The sequence below is a fragment of the Ischnura elegans genome, chromosome 6 (assembly GCF_921293095.1).
Source record: "Ischnura elegans chromosome 6, ioIscEleg1.1, whole genome shotgun sequence".
Classification (NCBI taxonomy): domain Eukaryota; kingdom Metazoa; phylum Arthropoda; class Insecta; order Odonata; family Coenagrionidae; genus Ischnura; species Ischnura elegans.
Genome location: NC_060251.1, coordinates 47,843,476 through 47,861,864, shown reverse-complemented (window position 1 = coordinate 47,861,864; position 18,389 = coordinate 47,843,476). Strand labels below are relative to the sequence as shown.

The 18,389-nt window shown below is 36.8% G+C and overlaps 1 protein-coding gene across 1 annotated transcript in view; it reads right to left on the bottom strand.

Moving 5' to 3' along the window:
• Window positions 1-8,538: 8,538 nt before the first annotated feature.
• The window catches only part of LOC124160643 (chondroitin sulfate N-acetylgalactosaminyltransferase 2-like), a 119,728-nt gene continuing 109,877 nt past the window's right edge, over window positions 8,539-18,389 (bottom strand). The window contains exon 8 of the mRNA XM_046536558.1: window positions 8,539-9,133. The gene's annotated coding sequence lies outside the window, so the exon portion shown is untranslated. The remainder of the gene's footprint in view (window positions 9,134-18,389) is intronic.

Below are 18,389 nucleotides of genomic sequence, written 5' to 3'. Positions count from 1 at the left end.
TGGAGAGCTGCGTCAAGCCATTCTTAAAATTTTTGACAAATGGTGATGATAAAGAAACATTAGTTTTCAGTAAAATTGCGTTCTCTAGTTCTAAAAATATTATGACTGAAACCCAAAGAAAACAATAAATTTTTAGGTATGTAAGATTTTACACTTTCCCGGCGAACAATTTGAGAGAATTTCCCGTGAGAATGGGTAACGAGTCGGTACCCGAAACGTCGCACAGTGGGCTAGAATCGAAAAAAGCTGGCCAAAACCTCAAAATCGATTTTTTTGAGCTAGGAAGTTGAAACTTCGCATACACATTCTCAAATAAATTGTGCATAACTACCCAGATTATTTTGGTCCTGTGTTTTCACTTTAACAATATATGTGAGGTCAAAGTTGAGCAAATTTAGCGAAAAACGACCACCCTCGATTTTTTCTGAAAATTACCGACTTTATCCTCGTGCAGTGGTTTTATAAATAGTTTTATCGACAAAACTGTTATACCATCTTAATTGACACTTTTTATTCTTTCATTTGAAGGGTTTTTAAAGATTTTGTTTCATCAATAACCATAGATACATAGCAAAATGGCGGAGCCTGTTTTCAACCCATTTTTTACATAAACGTAGAAAAAAAGTAGACATTGTCACCGGCTTACACTAAGTAACTTATATCATGTCGTTCTTTGAAGCTTCTATATTGTGAATCTAAAGTCAAACCTTGCACCAATTTGCAACCCCGAATTTTAAATCGTTTTTTCGAACGCACGGACGACTCCGGTTCTGGCCGGCGGCGGCGGAGAGTACGGCGACGCGGCAAGCGGGAGGATGCAATACGGTCTCATTCACTTTTACGTGTGGATAACAGATATATTAGTGACAGAAAATAATCACCAGAAAGTAAAATTAATAAATATTGCTACGAATGACTCTCATTATGCGATCGCTGGGCACTGCAAGAGGTGCACTGAAAGGTTTCTTTACTTTGCCAAAAATCATCTGCCCATCTCTTTACAGCACCATTCTGCTGTTTCTTAACCGCCTTCATCTTTCCATCTTTTCCCTTCCATCCATTTCACTTTTTTCTTTGCTCACGGTATGCGCTCCAGCCAGCCCTACGTCATCATCATCAGTCAACGTATTTCTTCCCTCCAACTCCCGTTCCAAGCTACTCTCCTCCCTTCGTAATCTCCTTCGTTTCCTCTTCATCAAACCACAGCATGCTATTCCTTCCGTCCCCTCTTCTACTTTATGGTCATGCCTTCCTTCTTTCCTTCTTTGAAAAATCATCTCACTTTCCTTTCCACTTATTGTGGCATCATGTTTTTTTCCGTTCTCAGCGCGACCCTTATTAATTTATCATCTCATTCCTCTCAGCTCTTATTACTTCGTTTATCTCATCTCTACATCGACTTTCCTTAGCTAATAGTTAAGATAAAACCCCATATAACTAATTTAATTAACGATATTCGATTTGGTTTATGTTTTTTTCCGAATGGAAAGTGTTAGTATCTGCTTCTAAAATAGCCCAATCTAATGAGTTTGTAATGTAAATGAAGAGAAAAACATTTTTAGTAACAAAACGTAACTCATTAAATTAAAAAGGATATTGGTACCATGATATGTTTTTTTTCTTAACTTTCATGTATTTTATCATCATACTTCTCCTTTCTCCTCACTCCGATTACTTTGTCTTTGAGCCAGTTGCGGGTCTATGGTGGGGTGTGAGGTGTACATATAACTGGCATATTAATCATTTTTGTGACTGATGCCTTGCTGACTGTAGTCAGCTTAAGCAATGCAGAGATATAACCAAATTTCAAAATTATGAGGCAAATTTTCTTACAGAAATCAGAAACGGATTTATTACAACCATACCTAAGCTAACCATTGCTTAAATCAGATAGTATACTAATCTAAGCGATAACCAATTAAGTATTAAAGAAAATCTGATACATGCGGTCAGTCGAGTGGCAACATCAATCTTTTTGCTAACAATGTCAGCCAGATTCTTTCCCAATGCTTGAAAAAGCGACACTTTCACAGGAATGCCGCATTAAACTAGATTAAAAGAGCAAAAGATTATCTAATCATTTGAAAAGCTCACATATGCATCCTTATTACGTTGCCAATGAAAGGTCATGGATTACCAATGAATGAACTCCCACATTCTGGACATAACAGTATTTTCATTTCGCTAATTGATCCAATCCATTAAAAAGAGACATGACAGCTCAATATGCGAAGAGTCACCGTACATTCAACTGTTGGAAATGAGATAAAGGAAATAAATCCCCTTACATTCGTCCAAAAAGAGACACTAATTATTTCAAACTCACTTTTTACATGGCGAAGGATATATGTAGCCCATCATGCATTGAAGAAGTGTGCGGTATGATTGTAATTTCTATTAATTTAAAAAAATATACTATAATAAATAATTTAAGGAAAGAAAACAAAGCCGATTACATTGACACAAAAAGAGATTCTAATTATTTCAAAACCACTCTTTACATACCAAAGGACATATGGCGCCTATCCAGATGAATTTGAAGAAGTGTGTAGTAGGATTTTAATTTCTATTAATTTTGGAAAATATACTGCAATAAATAATTTTAATATACCTTACAAAATATGCCAACAAAATGTGCAGGATATTTCCATGTGGTATATTAGACAACTATGTTAACATAAATCTTTTAATACGACTGAGATATTCAGATTGGCGCGAAAATTCGGTGCCTCTACGCATAGGCCTATATAAATGAATGACATAAATGTTCCTGGTTTTAATCATTCACACTCAGAGTCATTAGATATCGAGACATTAACGTCGAGTTGTCGCGGGTTCCAGTCACATTCAGGCCGTATATTTACCAATAATTCTCGGCTTCTCCCATCTTCCACGTAACTTTTTTTCATAGTATATTCTGTGTTTAATGTTACAAATTTATACTAAAATTAACATGATTATAGAGAATGTTACATTCATAGCGCTGTTCTCCACTTTCCGGAAACGAAATCTTCGATTGAATACACGGAGAATGACAGAGATATTTTCAATGGAAAAAAATTAGTAATGAACATCTTCGTCAGATTAAAGTGAATATTTGACTCGCTCTTATTTCGCTCTGATTTCAAGATGGATGGATTGAAATTAAGCCATTCGCGTGGAATAGACGGATTCATTCGGCTGCGAAGTGAATCCATCCGCTAAGTAATTAAAGATTTTCTGTCACACTGGCGATATGACAGCTTGAATTAATGGGGACTCCGATTCAACGAGGCATCATATATTCCACTCAATATTCAGTGTCTCAATTGCACTCAGCCTTCCGAAGAAATGTGGCGAAGTGAGTCCTGATAATTGATACGGTTCTCCATATTTCACCATGTAGTGATAGGTGATACGATAATTGTATACGTGTAGAAAAAATATTGCTTTGAATATAGTTATGAATTATTATTTAAATAATCAATGGTATTCTACCGATAGGCATATGCAAAAAATTCGCAAATACCTCAATTTGGATAAATATTAATTATTTATGAACCGAAAATACATATATGTCTTAGGATATATGAATAACTGACAAATTTACGCATTAGCGCTCCGATTTGGCCTCATTACCTCATAAACAGATTTGAAGCCATTAATAATTTTACGAGGATTAAGTAAAAGTTAAATCCAGTAAAGAGCTTTCCATTTTTAGTAAAATTTAAATCCAAAAGACACAAGTGTGTCCACAAAAACCCACAAAAAATATACTATTTGACATTAAACCTTGGTTTTTATGTCAGATATATTTTTAATTTCACTTTCTCAGCAAACTATCATTTTCGATATAATTTTTCGGGCGACAGAATACTTTCTGAATTCGGGTATACCAGTATGAAAAATATGATTTTTTTTTTAGCAGACGAAGCGATTCGTGGATTTTAGGCAAAAACCTCGATGCTAAATTTTCACTGGACATTATTTCATTGTAATATGGATAAAAAAATTTCATTTCAAACAATCTAGACGGAGAATTATTAATGACTCCAGACCTTGCCTATTATTCGGCGACAAATGGCTTGCCCAATATTTGATGCCGGTGGTTGGATCCAAACATCGAGGAAATAGCCCCTTAAGGGAAACCTCAGGTAGTATTGCTGGAAATGTTGAAATATAAGAAATCATGAAGATGCAGCATACGTAGCCACTTATCATTTAACAACTATATTTATTCGAGTCGACTTTAAATGCGTGATAAACATCAACGCCAGTCAGAGTTTTCTCCGAAGCCTAGAGCGATCGAACGACTTTGAATGGTAGCGGACAAAAAACATCAGCAAGCGCGACAGCCGGGATCACAGAAAAAAAGGAGGCGTGGGCAACTGCTGCCGCTACAAGTCCCGCGGAAAACAAACAAAAGAAATGCATGTTCCGCGACTGTTCCCACCCCAATGGGTTTACAACGTGACGGCCTAGGGTGTGAGAGATAAATGATGACATGACGAGATAAGAGGCGGGGCCACGAAAGAAAGAAAACCCATTACCCTGGTTTGACTATCACAACATTCACCACATGGACAAGGCGGGGTATTCCACGCTCTTCGAATTAGGATGAATATACCGTACGCTCGGCTTAAAATGGGTGCCTTCCATTCAGTGCGAGTGATTAGCGCAAAACAGATCATTGCAGCGCATGCAAATCGAGACGAATGGAATGATGTGCGGATAATAGTTCTATAAACCCCCGCTAGAGGATTGAGTTAAGGAAATAAACGGGAGGATCAAGTAAAATGGTGATTTTCGATGATAAATTGATAACATTAAAGCTCAGGAAAAATTTATCGGTACCTATATGTCTACTCATTATTTTATTTATTACTAATTTTCACATTCTAACCAATATGGTATTGTATTTTAGGGATTCTTTTAGGGGACCTTTTGGAAATTCTTAAATATTTACGTAAAAATATTAATGTATAAATGTTGAGGTAAAAAAAAATTTGCGCTTATGAAACACTCCTAGGCATTTAATTATTTGAGAATACAACAATAAAACAGAATCTTAAAGAATAACTAGACTACAAGCTAATTAAAACAGGGGAAAATTACTAGTCATTGGGGCTTATTATTACTTATCCTACCTAGTGTGCTAGCACTTGTGTGAATGGAAGGTGAACGCACAGGATTGACTCGTGGCGCTCAGCGCACTAGAAGTAAATGGAATGCAGCCAATGACAAAGTAGACGCTTAGATAACTTTGTTGCTTGCGATAAAAATACGACGAACATTTCAAATATTTACATATTTGATTGTCAAAAAATGCATTCACCAAATAATTATATCGATTTAATGAATGTAATATGAAGTCCGAGTAAAATGAAAGGGCATAAAATCCTCAAAATCGTATTTCATCCCTTTAAAATTTATTTGATAAGCTTTCACTTCAAATCCCCTGGCCACTGTCAGTGGATAGACATGGCGAGCTGACGTGAATGCTTTGTAGGTATTTTTTTTAGGCAGATACAAGGGCCATATTATTGGTCTTCCATTCTTATCTCAACCAGAGATAAATCCTGATAGATATTATGCGCAATCACCTCGTAGCGATGCATTACTCATAGTTAGCAATTCACTTTACTGCTAGCTCTGGAAGGGAAAACTAACACGCTTTCTTCGTTATCACTTATTTTTGCACCCCATCTATCAATTTATCTTATTCTATTGAGACTCTGGCTCTTACTGAACGACCCAAGTTTGGAAAGAACAACCGGACCTACGTGCATCATGCTACACAATTACGTATTAGGGAACAAGGGATTTTAAACTACGAGGGACCGCACTAAATTAATATTATAAAAATCAATCTTACTTACCTTGGACCATACAGGTTCCTCGCTAGGGATTCTTCACCCCCGTAGTGCTCGTTCAGAAAACACCGAAGATACGTTGTATCACGGCACTTATTGTCTACTTCTAGCGTGTACCAATCAATGCGACACCTCACACACTTATTGTCGAAAGATACACATCGCCAAATCAGTAAACACCTTCTATATAACTATATATCAGAGCTTAAACACCACACTGATTGAAGTAAAACGCAAGAAACCAACGATTTCTTGCGTTGAATTTTGGCACACGAAGAAGCTTCCTGAAACAACCAGTGCAAACGTCTAACTGAAAACTTTCATTCACACACCAGTCAAAAGCATCGCTGGTGTCATCACAAACCGCAACGGCTTCTAGGAAGAAGAGAATAAGCGGTATGGATATGTGACTTTGCTTACACCTCCTTTCCCCCGAGCCAAACGCATCATCATGGGCTTATCTCAACAACATTGGTGGGAGAGAAAATTGTGAGAATCAACAGGGGCATCTACGCTAGCCACTTCGGTGCCGAATTATTTGACTCTAATCCGAAAGATCTTGTAGCTCCTTCACCGGTAAAAATGGAAAGAAACTAATGTCATTGGTAGTGGTGGAATTAGGGTGGAAATAGAGGTTATGACTCCTCCCAAATGTTTAAAAAAGCAATATTAGCACTTAGCTCAAACGTTTTTGTAAGCCCCTAACCAAACAAATAGTTTTACCTTCTATGCACTTGCTTGTAATCAATGTAAACCTTTTCCAACGAATTATTTTCACATCTTCTGTTGTAAGAAACATTTATATCTTATAATTATTTTTAAGCTGGCTAGTTATTTCTCCTCCATTGTGAAACTTATCAAATGCCCAAAATTATTGAATTTTAGGCTCCTAAATAGGAAAAAAATAGCTATTTAAAAAGCCGGGAGAAAGCCCCTCTCTGCCGGGGGTAGATATTCAATTCTTCAGGAACCCAGGTCATGACGCCCCACAATTTAATGCTGAATCCGCTCCTGGTCATTGGTCTACATGAGTATGAAGGCTTTCCAATACAGGCACGTAGATCAGGAGTCTCCAAGCATTTATCTATGGGCCGTATTAACTGTCATAGACAGGCTGTTGGCTGACTACACATTCGCATAAATGTGAATTAAAATGTAAATGGTGGTTTTAATTGTATGAAATAAATACGCAGTACCTGATTTAAGTTGGCCATTAAGTAGCAACCACGTGAGCGTTGGCTGAAATTGCAAGGATAACCTAAATTGCCATAATATTTTTTGTAGATAGAAAAATGTACACGAGATGGATGAGAATACAATCCATTACCTTCCACACATCACTTCTCAACCTGGCCCGTGGGCCACCGTTTGAAGACCCCTGTCCGCGATAAAAAAAAACTGGAAAATTGAGTAATTGGTGCCATTCGAAGCTCCTGAGACAAATGAGACCATGGGATATTTTAGCATATTGAACTAAATACACAATGCATTTTACTGATATTGGCTTACAGATATTATACATTTAAAGCCAACTTCAGGAAAACATACTTACTAAATGCCGTGTACTGGGTTACGAAAATTCAATAAAAATATCGTAGAATACAATAAAACATATACTGAAAAAACTCGCAGCTATTACCGTAGTGGAACCAAAAGAGAAAAAGAGGATTGCCCAATCAAAATGTATGCTTTATAAACCGCACTTAAACGCTATGAAACGTCATTGGAAATAAAATTATGACTATGATAGGATGCTACAATTAAGCAGTACATAAAATATAACAAAAATTTTGCGGTTGTAACATTTCATTCAGATAAAAAAATACAAACAATGAAACAGCGTTACCATCGTGGAATTGCGGGGAATATAGACACATTAAATTACTTTTTACAATGCATTTTTCACTCGAGAAAGTATCAAGAGATTTACATATGCCCGGCTTTATCGGTCAGTCATAGCCAATCACATCACCTGAAATATTCCCTTCAATCGGTAAAACGTTTCACGCCAATGGGCATACTGAGTGATACTGATTCACATTGGTTGCAGCAACTGAATATATAGACAACGGTATTTGCTGTTAATTAACATAAAAACACACGACTGTTACATTGCAGTTCACACAGAAATCAAAGAATCACTTCCACATTAAATATCACACTCACGTTTTCCACTTTTACCACCTTTATTTTTTACACTTTGGTCCTTTTATGTGTTCTATTCGTCCATAATTCCAAGCTATTTTTCATTCCCATACGTATTTTTTCTGCAAAGATGTAAGAGTAGTATCACATATGCTTGTTGGCGCCATACGTCTAAAGTTTATGTCAATCAGTAGCTTGCTGAACTAAATCTTGAGGCTCAGAGATACCTGTAGATTATTTTCCTCTCTATTATTCACAAATTTTATTAGAATTAAATAATAAGACAGGCAAACAATTACAAAATTCACACCAGAAAATGTAGAATAAGGAAAGTTAGTCGAGCCCCTAGGTTAGATGGCTTACCAAGAGACAAACGGCTTTAAAATATTTTGGTATTCAAATAAATGTCCACTTGGACAAGGTCATGTACCAAAAGTATTTTTTGTGTATTTTAATGTCGGTATGTTCTGAACAGAACTTTTTTACATGATAAAGATGCTTCTAGAGACTATTTGAGATGAAAAAATACAAAAAATTTAAACAGCATTACAATCGTGGAATAACGAAGTATAACTCTTAAATAACTTACTACTTACAATGTATTTGTCATTCAGGAAAACATCAAAATATCCACTTATTCTCGGCGCTCTCAGTAAGACATAGCCAATCACATCACATGAATATTCCCTTCAATCGATAACACGTTTCACTTCATAAAATTCCAAAAATACGATAGCGTATCCAAGTTTTTAGCATACGGGTAAACAATGAAGATAACCAAGGCAGCAGAAGTCAAGAAAATTCATGTTCAATGATAACATCTCGTTTAGTAATTTATTGAGTCCATGTCTCGATGTCTGATACTAGTTGTTCAATGTATGAAATTGATTGAAACTCTTTTTGAGGTCTTAATTTGTCAGCTTCTTTAAGCTCCCATAAAATATCGGATTTTTTCCGAAGACAAGTGGTTCCAACGTTAGTCTAAACTTCCAGCAAATGCGCAATCACTTCAAGTGATTTATCTATACCCACTTCAACAAGTACTGCGGCCAAGTGAGGCGTCCAGCAATGCCTGTCCACGAACCACGAGTTGAACTCTGCATCCGGCCACGTCAGCGACAGCACGGAAGATGCTCCTGCAAATAGAGAGAAATCAATTCATCAAATATATTTGAGGAGAATCATTCACATGATTCGAAATCGCGTTTTATTAAATCAAACCAGAAGGTACTTGTAACCCATTCGACGTATAATCGAAAGTTTGTAAATTATGTGATTCAATCAATGATTGACTTATTTATCTCATTGTGAACATACATGAGCAGGATTAATTTAAAAATTTAAAACTTAACAAATCAGCAATCCAATGACACGCATATAGAGTAACCTTGGATCGTGTGATGGGGCCCAATAGTTTTGATTGGCATATTCCGACGATAGTATTACCTTACTTGCGGTATATTTTGCTGGAAATATTTTTCAATTAATGTATATCTCACAAAGAAGGATGTTTTTTTAAATTATCATTGCATCTAATTTCATCATAAATTACTTAATTTCCTGACTTATTTTCCAGTAATAATAATGTAGCTTCCAGTTTGTAGCCTCAGCTTTCATTCATTACGCAGTTATCACACGCACTCCTGGGTACTTTTACTATGATAATTTACCAGTGCCCAACTTGACATTTCTCAAGGGAGTAAATATTTCATTTGTAGGGAAAGATAAATTTTATCAGGGTCTGAACAATAACTTTCAGTATTCCAACACTTTGCTTGCTGCGGGCGTAACATTGCGCCATCCGGTTTTTTGAAAATTCACAGTTTGCCATTTATTAAAAAAGTGGAAACCTCAAATAAACAGATTAAAAAAACAAAAGCAACATTAAATTTTTCGAAATGATACCAAACACCTATTCCTCGCACCAAAGGCTGGTTTCTAAAAAATAACACAAAATTATTGAAAATGGCCTGCTCTGGGGTAGAGATCTACAGTACGAAAGCCAGCACCGTAAGTGTTAACGAATATGATTGATTAGAGACGAAATACTGACAATGAGATAGAAATAAGGTAAAATATACACGATGATGAAGTGTCGCTGTATATTACAGTGCGCAATGTGGTTCTTTACCAGTAGCATCTACGGAAAAGCATATTCTGAAGAAATCCACCTCGTATCACCGGGTATGATAGGGGAAAATAACCCCTCGCCAATAACCCTTGAATTGACTTCCTGTGAAACGACGCAGATACGAAATTCTCGTTTACCAGCTTTCGTAAATCGCAGCGCACTTAAGAATTCTCCCCTTTCCGTTTCGCATGGTCCTCCAAATCCACCATTAATTACGGCTTTCAGCCTTTTTTTCGCAAAACGCCTCGTTTTATTTCTCCTTACACGAGCGCAAAGGTAAATTCCGCTTCTTTCGCTTTCCAACTCTTGACTCTCATTTGCACCTTTTCCAAGGCAATTATTCCCAGTTCATGGCTGCTGTGACTACACCCTCAGCAATGCGTGCACCTTAATTGGAGTTCGGACTGCCGGAAGCTATGCACATTCCTACCTGGGAATAAATAGCTCCCTTCTTAACAAAAGGGAACCATTGTGTTCCAGAAAGCATGGTTTCTTTGGTCTTTTTTTCAACACTTTGGTCTGGTTTCTTCACATCTAGTGCGAATGATGCATTTCTCTGCCCGTGCTTTTTTATGCAAGTTCATGACTTTTGCGGAGAAGATACTCATAAGTGCACCGTCCCATTATTGTAAGATTAACTCAGAAACTGCCTACGGCTGATATTAAATTGAAACTTGCAGATTTATAACGGGAGTTTAAGACATAAACGGATTAATTAGTTGCTGTGCAATCAAAATTGTATATTAAATCGAAACTTGAAGCATTTACGTGATGGAAGGGCTCCATATTAAATATGAAAATGAAAATTAAAGACTTGAATGAAATCAAGTAATCACTGTGAATAGTTTATTAAAATTAAGGGTTTGATGATGGTAGAACATAAAGTAGAGAATACTTCCAGTAAATTCTGTAAGAAGAGTTTTTATTATACGGCGGAAACGAAGGTAACATTCCCATACACATAAAAACTATGCCGTTAAAAGCTGACACGTTGGTATAGTTAAATCATGAGGAACCAACGATATAACTGTCTATCCCAAATATACATCTGCAATTGAGCTTGTGCGATAACGGTCGGTTCAAAACAAATAATTACGTTCAGCCGTCTGCAAGTATTCTTCAAATAATATTTTTAGAATTTTTTCCACTTATTCTAAAGAATAAAGACTACTCAGCATGCATATTGAATATATTTTTCAATAATCACTTAATTACAGCAGTTTTAGTTATCTGTTAAGTTACAGTAAACTATTTGAAAAACAGCAAGAACTATTTGTCAATATCTCAGAGAGTATTGTAATATTCAGCACATGTTACATCTCTCCTTCATTTTTAATTTGTAATGCTATCGCAGCAAAAGTATGGGCGACTGCCTACGTACAGATTGTGACGCCAATAAGATGTGCATGTACGATAAAACCCCTTTCCGACCACGAACTGACTGATTTCTGAAAATTTTCGGGGTGAACGAGATGAGGTACGATAAAAAGTAATAGAATCGACCGCCTCTAAAATCGTATGAAAAGCTGAAATTATAGAAAAACTAAACTTTCTATTTGTTATAGTGCTGTCAATTGCCTCTACGGCTCTACTTTTTAGGGCCATTTGGGAGTCAAAAAATCGAATTTTCAAAAATGTCATTTTTCGAACCAAGACCACGTGGTACGCCGAGAAACCAATATTCAGACCGATCAGAGCACTTTTGATTTTTGGCCAATCGTGCAATTTCCCTCTTTCGTGAATTATTATCTCAATAAGTAGTAAAGAGTGTTAAAATAATGGAGTTAACAAAAGTGGAATGAGTTTACTTTAAGACCTTAGTCCTGTTACAACAATACGAGGAAAAAGTAAATACATTTCATGATACAAGTTGTCATGTAAACATAACAACAACAAAAAAATTGGAGAAAAGATAGAATATTTAAAGTGTTAGATTACAAATTCAACAAAGAGAGATGTGATGTTGCGTCATAAGCTTACAACGGAGGGAGGTATTATGTCGCGTCATAGTGTTCAACAAAAATTGTGAGAACTGGCAGAGTTACCAGAGAAGGCCGCAGACTTTTCCGGGGGTTCTGAGGGATGAAGAGTCCCCCATCGAGCGAAATCTTTCATAGAAATCTCTCCTGTTAGCCGTCCTGCAAGGTCAGACATTCTCGACAACCAGTTGACTGTCGATTCTTTAGATAACAAGTGCACCGAACGCGGAGTCTTAGTCACGTATTACTGCGCACGACCACTCTCCACCAACGTTTTCCTCGCCTCGTAAAGGTCACTTCACAATCCAACCATCCGTCTCTCGTTAATTCCCTTAGAGTAACTAAAAACCAGAGCGATTTTAACTCATATACATGCGGCAATATTTATATATTTGATTAGTTGATTAAGAGCAGCATTCCAGTCAATTTACAGTGAAATAATTGCATGACATTTTCAGACTAATCGGAGCACGTTTAATTTTGGCCTAGGCGTACAATTTTACTATTCCGTACATTATCATCTCAACAACGATGTTGCGTCATTGGTTTACAATTGTAGGAGATAAGGTGCTGCGTCACAGGGTTCAGCAAGCTTTTTAAGAAATGAATTTAAGTAAGAATGTATGGTATATGGATAAAATGGATATTAGTCAGTAGTGTAGCATATAACAGCAGCAGTACATAAGAGAAAATATTACCAAAGTGCAAATAATTAAAACTCAACGAAAATATGAAAGGAGAGGAAGGGGGCAAACTGTTTATCAACGCGAGATGGCTTCTTTGGCTGACTATGACGATAGAGTTAGTTTTTATTTTGGAAATTTTTCACTCGAAGAAAACGGAATTTTTTCCTTTCCATTATGCTTTTTTACCCAATGGCATTGAACTGTTGAAACCGGATGGGTAATAAAACCATTGTTGAATAGTACAAAGCTTATATTTTCAAGTGCAAATGGACTTCACAGGGCAATGACCGATACACATTATGTTTCATATTGCAGTACATTTTTATTCCAATGCAATTTAATGCTCACTGAGAAGACGCATCAAGATAAAATAACTTTTTATAAGCACTTTATTTGTTAACCATTTTCCATAACCCATTATGGCTCTGAATTTGAGGCTTTAATATTGGCTTTGGCCTTTGGTAACTTTGCACCTTGAGGGGATGCATGCTTCCTTCTCGACCAATCACATTTCGTCTTTTTTGGTAACGAATAACAGATTAAAAAATCACGCTACTATCTCAAAATTTACGGATTATACAGAGTAGGCCATAGTCATCATTTCCCGTTATAAGCAATGTGACTCAAGTGCGCATCGGAGCATTTACTGAGGTAGGCATTTCAGGTAGATGTAAAATTGGTAGGTTCCCAGACAAGGTAATCGAATACTGGCAAGGCATCCTCGATGACGAGGTCAGCTGGAAAAACAAATGGCGAATGAAATTAAACTCAGGAAAGACAATAGACATATTTATCAGAAATCAGCCAGACAAAGAGGACAATCGACGTCCTCGCATCACGATCAAACAACAAGCCCTCATGTGGGAAGAAAATGTAAAATACATTGGTGTCGAGTGCGATCGTGGACTTAATTTTATCAATCATACAGTAACTACTGGAAAAAAAAACATTGTTGTAAGAGTGTCTTTAAGACCAATGCTAAAAAGTAACGCCACGCCGGCAACAATCAAGACAACAATGCTTCGTTCAGATTCCGATTGTCCGAGCGATCGTCCTAATGATAGTTGACCGAACTAGCATTGTGAATGCATGTCCTGACAATAGTTACTGTAGTTCCGAACGTTGCTACTTTACGATGGTTAGGCGCTGGGAGACTGAAAGAGGAAGCGACAAGAGAAAGACGAAAAGTTCGACAAAATCCCTTCGCTCAATTATTTTCATGGATTTCTCCAAGCAAGGAAAAAATTGGGCGGAAGAAAAATTATTCGTTAAGTACACGTTGAGCAAAGTAATATCTTGACCCTGCATTCCTCAAAAGCTTTGCTAACCGTCAATTTCTTGTTAACTTTAGATTTCGGCACTAGAGGGCAGCACAGATTTTAACATCGTTGTGTGAATGCACGATAGTTCCAACGATTGCTGGAACTATTGTAATCTGAACGAGGCATAATTTAAAAATCATTCATTCAAAAAATTCTCCTGTACGCGGCACCGGCGTGGTGGGGCTTAGTAACGAAAGACAAAATCGAAAAGATCGAACTGGAAAGAAGACACAGTTCACTTCACTTAGGTTTTATTTTAGATCAGATCAATTTTAAAAATTAGACAAGGGTTGTGCAACCGAGCAATATACTCTATTAGCAAGGTTACGGCCATAAAAGAAGTGGTAACAATTATATCCAAAAAATATTTTGAAGAACTGTCAGCTCGCGAAAATGAAGCCATCAAAGCTTCGACTGATTTTAAAGACCGATATACCGATTCAGAACACAAAAGGACAGATTTCGTAGACTGGAGGAGATTTTTAACATTTGATGAAGATAAGTTTCAAAACACTCGACGAACACTAGGGCGGAAGACAAAAGTCAGGGTGCAAAAGAAATCAGAAGACTTCAGTCTCCATTGAGACTCTCCAATAACCCAAGACAAAAGAGAGGAAAATGCTGACCAAACAGGCGCGCAGCTAGGAATTAAGGCTAGAGGGGGTTTTAGATGCAACTTATATTGGGGGTATGGAATACGGGAGGTGCGTGTGCCCTCCAAAAAATCTTTATAATAAATGGTTCAATGGTGAATTTTACGTCTTTCTGATGAATATTTTATTAATCCTTACACTATTCTATTAGAAATATTTATTCAATTAAGTAAAATGGATTAAATATTAAAATTTCTCAGTCATCATCCAAAACCCCCCCTCGCTGCGCCACTGTGACCAGAATTCTGCTCTAAATACCCTAAAAATTAAAAAATGGTGGTATATATTTTTAAGCAATAGATACTCCGTCTTCTTAGGTGCTAATAATATTTACTCTTAATATCCACCCCGAGGTTGACCCTAGACTTTTCATGTAGCAAGTGCACCGCCGGCAAGGCCATGTACGGCTGAGTCAGCTTTACGCTAACGACTTCCGTATCTCCTGTCGTCATTTCACATTCCGACCGTCCGCGTCACGAAATGCAATTCAACCCCCTTAATAGAGCTAAGGAAGGCATACGCGATAATAATCACAGTCACGCGTGTCACGATTCGATCGTAATAGTGGCCGCAGGGTAATTATGAACATGAGATAGATCTTACGATAGCATTTTCGAATAAAACCATGGTTAAATTGACAAAATCAGATGTGAAGAAATGGATTTGATTGGTTGATTCCAACAATGGATTTGGTTTTCGTGTTGTTCGTTTGATCGAAAAGATCGAGGCAGGATAAGATTGGTGAATTTGCCCCATAAAGATATAACTGAGATTCTTGGTCCAATAGTAGGTCTTGGTGAGCATGTGGAATGTTTAGCTCATATCCGCAATAAGATATATTATTGCACGTAAACGTGAAGTTTGAACTCTTTTGTATTGCCTACTTAAACAAAAAATTAATATTATGCAATGATAGAGCATCGCCTGGGGCGTCATAGAGTATTTTTGATGTATTCTTTGGTTAATTTTAAATCATTAAAATTTTAAAAAATATTTCACTAAGTTGAAGCTCTAGCAACGCAACAAAAAGGAGTAGAGATAATGCGATTAACATTCATGTGTATGGAAAAAAATCCAGATAAATAAACGTAATAAAATATAATTAAAAAGGAGCTGAAATTCCATTGCATTATGTATAAAAAAATGGATTCACCAAGGAATGCACAGTTATGGCACTTGCATGGTTACTAGTCATATAACTTCACTCACCATTTAAAACAATAAGTTGTAGAATATTTGTAATGAGATTTTTTTTCTTGGTAACCTTTTTTGTTTAAGTCTAATTTGGTAGGCATTTTCCGACAGCGGACGAATCACAATAACTTAGGTTAGAATTAGGAATAGAATTAAGTGATAAGAATCGTACACCCAGCAGAATAAATTAATACGAGTACATAATTCAGAATGAGATTAGCGAACTTGCCATAGTTGACAGTGACTTGCATTTAATTGAATTGACATATTTAGGAGCAGAGCCGATACCCTTCCCTCATGGCGCAAATGACCTCAGCTGTCTCTCGCCTCCTCCAAATACCACCCTTCAATGAATTGGACAGCAATAATCTCTCCAGAAAAAATGGTCACTGTCGCTACCGACAAATAGAGTGCGGTAGTGCATTTCAAGTCGGAAAAAACACAGGCGAGGCACCGCGCCCCGTGAATCGATCTTTTGTTCTTTGTACCGCCGCCATGCCCCACTTAATGCATTCGACAGGCAGACAGACACCCTTGCCAGCCCTATTTATTCCGCGGCAGTGCAGTCATTTCCTCACGATTGCATCACGCAACACCGCACTGCGCTCCATAGAAAGCCAACAATTCGAAAAAACCATTTCCTTCCTATTCGAATGCCCATTACGGCGCGCCTATAACTACAGAAGCATTGGAAGCGAATGGAAACAATTTAGCGGTTTATTTCTTCGGAACTGACATAAATAGGTATCGTCCACACTCAACCGGTCGTATTTTGTCATTTTCATGATGAAGTAATAGGTAGTTCATAACTTGCGTTGTAATTTTGAAATTCTTAGGTTGTGCAGGGCAGACTCTAGCCAAATTATTCATGTATCTCAAACACGAGAATTTTATGTCTTAGAAAATATTAAGGTAAATTTTCAAAATATGAAATATTGAAAAGAAATAGCAAAGCTTAGTTAGCACACCCTGAAAATTTCAAGATAGTAGCAAATATTACTGACGATTAATGCCTTGCGAACAAGTGGCATGTATTATATCTGTAGAGATGTGCCCTCTTTTCTATAGCGTTCAAGGTGTATGAACAGTCACCTAAATCTGATAAATGAAGAGCAAACTTAGTGCATGTCCACAGTAATTTTATTTGGTACGATGCGTTTCAGCGACCTTACTTCGCTATCATCAGGTACAAAAAAAAATAAAAATTTGGGTACATCAGGTACAAAAAAAAACTTTTTTTTTGTACCTGATGATAGCGAAGTAAGGTCGCTGAAACGCGTCGTACCGCACTAAGTTTGCTCTTCATTTATCATTTTATCATAATGTTCCACAACATCTCGCCGAACACCGTTGAATACACCTAAATCTGAGATCAACACTGAAACCCACATCATCAATATTTCCACGATGAAAGGAAACACTTAGCAAATAAAATACTTATGAACAGATTTTTATTGAAATCCTGACACTTTTCCTTCTTCTTAATAACCAAAAAGGGGAATGAAAATAAATCAGTATGAAACACGTGTTGACGTGTGCTATCGTTGCAGTCAGCCAATTAGCCAGCTACGTCTTAATATACCGCGAAATATCTTTCTCGTGGGCAGATAGTGAACGGCACTAATTTTGACAGGTGTTATAGTTGTTGTCAGCCAATCAGCTATCTACGCTTGGTAAACCGCGAAATATTTTTCTCGTGAGCAGAGAGTGAACGGCATTCATTTTTAATCATAATGTTTCTTTCAATCCTATAAGGAGAAAATAAGATCTTAATATTGTCAAACGAGTCCAAAGGTCACAAATATTTTCTCGTTGCATAATCAACGCATCTTTTCCTTTCCCTCGCACGTTTTTCCATTACTGTCCGCAGCATCGATTACGCACGGCTATCCATGACTTAACTTTGAACGAGAAAATGAGTTTCCCCTCCAAAGAAATTGCGTTTCCATATATCTGTGCATATGAGAAGGAATATCATATTAGAACTCCACTATATTTCCAGGCCAGCGAGAGTCGATAAATTAAGAAAGATATTTTGCAGAACGTATTGGTATGGGAAATCATTTTTCCTCCGAATAGTAATGGACTTTAATAAATGCTAAGCATTATTTTATTAGAGCATATTCACAAGCCTATTGAGGCAGCTTGCGGAGTAGTCTGTAGGTGTAGATGAATTTTCCTTATAGATGATTGCTATTCATCCAGGTTGTTTGATAAAATCATTCATTCTCTTAAAGAAAAAAGTCATTAAGTGACCTGTAAGATAAGACAAAAATACTGATGCATCCCACATGGATACCCTAATTATCCGAGAAGTCGCCTTATAATGGTGCACGGTATCAAATTTAATCATTTAAAATATAATTAAATCACTGATTAAGATATTTTAACGATTTATTAACGCAAGTAACTCATTTTTATATGCAT